This window comes from Vanacampus margaritifer, unplaced genomic scaffold (genome assembly GCF_051991255.1).
Source record: "Vanacampus margaritifer isolate UIUO_Vmar unplaced genomic scaffold, RoL_Vmar_1.0 HiC_scaffold_25, whole genome shotgun sequence".
NCBI classification, from domain to species: Eukaryota; Metazoa; Chordata; class Actinopteri; order Syngnathiformes; family Syngnathidae; genus Vanacampus; species Vanacampus margaritifer.
In genome coordinates, this window is record NW_027520735.1 from 1,446,720 (window position 1) to 1,451,984 (window position 5,265).

Here is a 5,265-nt window from a genome sequence, read left to right on the forward strand (position 1 = left end):
GTTTGTAACCCTAACCCTAATGTAAAACCCTAGTTTGAAACCCTAACCCTAATGTAAAACCCTAGTTTAAAGCATTAACCCTAATGTAAAACCCTAGTTTGAAACCCTAACCCTAATGTTAAACCCTAGTTTGAAACCCTAACGTAAAACCCTAGTTTGAAACCCTAACCCTAATGTAAAACCCTAGTTTGTAACCCTAACCCTAATTTGAAAACCGAGTTTGAACCCCTAACCCTAACGTAAAACCCTAGTTTGAATCCCTAACCCTAATGTAAAACCCTAGTTTGAAACCATAACCCTAATTTGAAACCCTAGTTTGAAACACTAACTCTAATGTAAAACCCTATTTTGAAACCGTAACCCTAATTTGAAACCCTAGTTTGAAACCCTAACCCTAATGTAAAACACTAGTTTTAAACCCTAACCCTAATTTGAAACCCTAGTTCGAAATCCTAACCCTAATGCAAAACCCTAGTTTGAAACCCTAACCCTAATGTAAAACCCTAGTTTGAAACCCTAACCCTAATCTTAAACCCTAGTTTGAAACCCTAACCCTAATTTGAAACTGTAATTTGAAAACCTAACCCTAATATAAAACCCTAGTTTGAAACCCTAACCCTAACGTAAAACCCTATTTTGAAACCGTAACCCTAATTTAAAACCCTAGTTTGAAACCCTAACCCTAATGTAAAACACTAGTTTGAAACCCTAACCCTAATGTAAAACCCTAGTTTGTAACCTTAACCCTAATGTAAAACCCTAGTTTGAAACCCTAACCCTAATGTAAAACCCTAGTTTGAAGCATTAACCCTAATGTAAAACCCTAGTTTGAAACCCTAACCCTAATGTTAAACCCTAGTTTGAAACCCTAACACTAACGTAAAACCCTAGTTTGAAACCATAACCCTAATGTAAAACCCTAGTTTGTAACCCTAACCCTAATTTGAAAACCGAGTTTGAAACCCTAACCCTAACGTAAAACCCTAGTTTGAATCCCTAACTCTAATGTAAAACCCTAGTTTGAAACCGTAACCCTAATTTGAAACCCTAGTTTGAAACACTAACCCTAATGTGAAACCCTAGTTTGAAACCGTAACCCTAATTTGAAACCCTAGTTTGAAACCCTAACCCTAACGTAAAACCCTAGTTTGAAACCCTAACCCTAATGTAAAACCCTAGTTTGTAACCCTAACACTAATTTGAAACCCGAGTTTTAAAACCTAACCCTAACATAAAACCCTAGTTTGAATCCCTAACCCTAATGTAAAACCCTAGTTTGAAACCGTAACGCTAATTTGAAACCCTAGTTTGAAACACTAACCCTAATGCAAAACCCTAGTTTTAAACCGTAACCCTAATTTGAAACCCTAGTTTGAAACCCTAACCCTAATGTAAAACACTAGTTTGAAAGCCTAACCCTAATTTGAAACCCTAGTTTGAAACCCTAACCCTAATTTGAAACCCTAGTTTGAAACCCTAACCCTAATGTAAAACCCTCGTTTGTAACCCTAACCCTAATTTGAAACCCTAGTTGTAAACACTAACCCTAATGTAAAACCCTAGTTTGAAATCGTAACCCTAATTTGAAACCCTAGTTTGAAACCCTAACCCTAATGTAAAACACTAGTTTGAAACCGTAACGCTAATTTGAAACCCTTAGTTTGAAACACTAACCCTAATGTAAAACCCTAGTTTGAAACCGTAACCGGAATTTGAAACCCTAGTTTGAAACCCTAACCCTAATTTAAAACACTAGTTTGAAACCCTAACCCTAATTTGAAACCCTAGTTTGTAACCCTAACCCTAATGTAAAACCCTAGTTTGAAACCCTAACCCTAATGTAAAACCCTAGTTTGAAGCATTAACCCTAATGTAAAACCCTAGTTTGAAACCCTAACCCTAATGTTAAACCCTAGCTTGAAATCCTAACCCTAACGTAAAACCCTAGTTTGAAACCCTTACCCTAATGTCAAACCCTAGTTTGTAACCCTAACCCTAATTTGAAAACCGAGTTTGAAACCCTAACCCTAATGTAAAACCCTAGTTTGAAACCATAACCCTAATTTGAAACCCTAGTTTGAAACAATAACTCTAATGTAAAACCCTATTTTGAAACCGTAACCCTAATTTGAAACCCTAGTTTGAAACCCTAACCCTAATGTAAAACACTAGTTTGAAACCCTAACCCTAACGTAAAACCCTAGTTTGAAACCCTAACCCTAATGCAAAACCCTAGTTTGAAACCCTAACCCTATTGTTAAACCCTAGTTTGAAACCCTAACCCTAATTAGAAACTGTAGTTTGAAAACCTAACCCTCATATAAAACCCTATATTGAAACCCTAACCCTAATGTAAAACCCTAGTTTGAATCCCTAACCTTAATGCAAAACCCTAGTTTGAAACCCTAACCCTAATGTAAAATCCTAGTTTGTAACCCTAACCCTAATGTAAAACCCTAGTTTGAAACACTAACCCTAATGTAAAACACTAGTTTGAAACCGTAACGCAAATTTGAAACCCTAGTTTGAAACACTTAGCCTAATGTAAAACCCTAGTTTGAAACCGTAACCCTAATTTGAAACCCTAGTTTGAAACCCTAACCCTAATGTAAAACACTAGTTTGAAACCCTAACCCTAATTTGAAACCCTAGTTTGAAACCCTAAGCCTAATGCAAAACCCTAGTTTGAAACCCTAACCCTAATGTAAAACCATAGTTTGTAACCCTAACCCTAATGTAAAACCCTAGTTTGAAACCCTAACCCTAATGTAAAACCCTAGTTTGAAGCATTAACCCTAATGTAAAACCCTAGTTTGAAACCCTAACCCTAATGTTAAACCCTAGTTTGAAACCCTAACCCTAACGTAAAACCCTACTTTGAAACCCTAACCCTAATGTAAAACCCTAGTTTGTAACCCTAACCCTAATTTGAAAACCGAGTTTGAAACCCTAACCCTAACGTAAAACCCTAGTTTGAATCCCTAACTCTAATGTAAAACCCTAGTTTGAAACCTTAACCCTAATTTGAAACCCTAGTTTGAAACACTAACCCTAATGTAAAACCCTAGTTTGAAACCGTAACCCTAATTTGAAACCCTAGTTTGAAACCCTAACCCTAAAGTAAAACCCTAGTTTGAAACCCTAACCCTAATGTAAAACCCTAGTTTGTAACCCTAACACTAATTTGAAACCCAATTTTTAAACGCTAACCCTAATGTAAAACCCTAGTTTGTAACCCTAACCCTAATTTGAAACCCTAGTTTGTAACCCTAACCCTATTTTGAAAACCGAGTTTGAAACCCTAACCCTAACGTAAAACCCTAGTTTGAATCCCTAACCCTAATGTAAAACCCTAGTTTGAAACCGTAACCCTAATTTGAAACCCTAGTTTGAAACACTAACTCTAATGTAAAACCCTATTTTGAAACGGTAACCCTAATTTGAAACCCTAGTTTGAAACCCTAACCCTAATGTAAAACCCTAGTTTGAAACCGTAACCCTAATTTGAAACCCTAGTTTGAAACCCTAACCCTAATGTAAAACACTAGTTTGAAACCCTAACCCTAATTTGAAACCCTAGTTTGAAACCCTAACCCTAATGCAAAACCCTAGTTTGAAACCCTAACCCTAATGTAAAACCCTAGTTTGAAACCCTAACCCTAATTTGAAACTGTATTTTGAAAACCTAACCCTAATATAAAACCCTATATTGAAACCCTAACCCTAACGTAAAACCCTAGTTTGAATCCCTTACCCTAATGCAAAACCCTAGTTTGAAACCCTAACCCTAATGTAAAATCCTAGTTTGTAACCCTAACCCTAATGTAAAACCCTAGTTTGAAACACTAACCCTAATGTAAAACACTAGTTTGAAACCGTAACGCTAATTTGAAACCCTAGTTTGAAACACTTACCCTAATGTAAAACCCTAGTTTGAAACCGTAACCCTAATTTGAAACCTAGTTTAAAACCCTAACCCTAATGTAAAACCCTAGTTTGAAACCCTAACCCTAATGTAAAACCCTAGTTTGAAGCATTAACCCTAATGTAAAACCCTAGTTTGAAACCCTAACCCTAATGTTAAACCCTAGTTTGAAACCCTAAACCTAATGTAAAACCCTAGTTTGAAGCATTAACCATAATGTAAAACCCTAGTTTGAAACCCTAACCCTAATGATAAACCCTAGATTCAAACCTTAACCCTAACGTAAAACCCTAGTTTGTAACCCTAACCCTAATTTGAAAATCGAGTTTGAAACCCTAACCCTACTGCGACCCGAGCGCAGCGACTTAGACCGCTCGGCCATCCTGACAGCTCTTTCCTTCCCAGGTTCATTGGGGGACTTTGACACCTGGTAGCCCGCCATTCATTTCAATTGGGCTTTTCGACCATTCATTCCTATGGGGGAATCTCTGGGATTCGAACCCGCGCCTCCAGTGCGGACTGCGACCCGAAAGCAGCGACTTAGACCGCTCAGCCATCCTGACAGCTCTTTCCTTCCCAGGTTCATTGGGGGACTTTGACACCTGGTAGCCCGCCATTCATTTCAATTGGGCTTTTCGACCATTCATTCCTATGGGGGAATCTCTGGGATTCGAACCCGCGCCTCCAGTGGGGACTGCGACCCGAGCGCAGCGACTTAGACCGCTCGGCCATCCTGACAGCTCTTTCCTTCCCAGGTTCATTGGGGGACTTTGACACCTGGTAGCCCGCCATTCATTTCAATGGGGCATTTCGACCATTCTTTCCTATGGGGGAATCTCTGGGATTCGAACCCACGCCTCCAGTGGGGACTGCGACCCGAACGCAGCGACTTAGACCGCTCAGCCATCCTGACAGCTCTTTCCTTCCCTGGTTCATTGGGGGACTTTGAGACCTGGTAGCCCGCCATTCATTTCAATTGGGCATTTCGACCATTCATTCCTATGGGGGAATCTCTGTGATTCGAACCCGCGCCTCCAGTGGGGACTGCGACCCGAGCGCAGCGACTTAGACCGCTCAGCCATCCTGACAGCTCTTTCCTTCCCAGGTTCATTGGGGGACTTTGACACCTGGTAGCCCGCCATTCATTTCAATGGGGCATTTCGACCATTCATTCCTATGGGGGAATCTCTGAGATTCGAACCCGCGCCTCCAGTGGGGACTGCGACCCGAGCGCAGCGACTTAGACCGCTCGGCCATCCTGACAGCTCTTTCCTTCCCAGGTTCATTGGGGGACTTTGACACCTGGTAGCCCGCCATTCATTTCAATTGGGCTTTTCGAC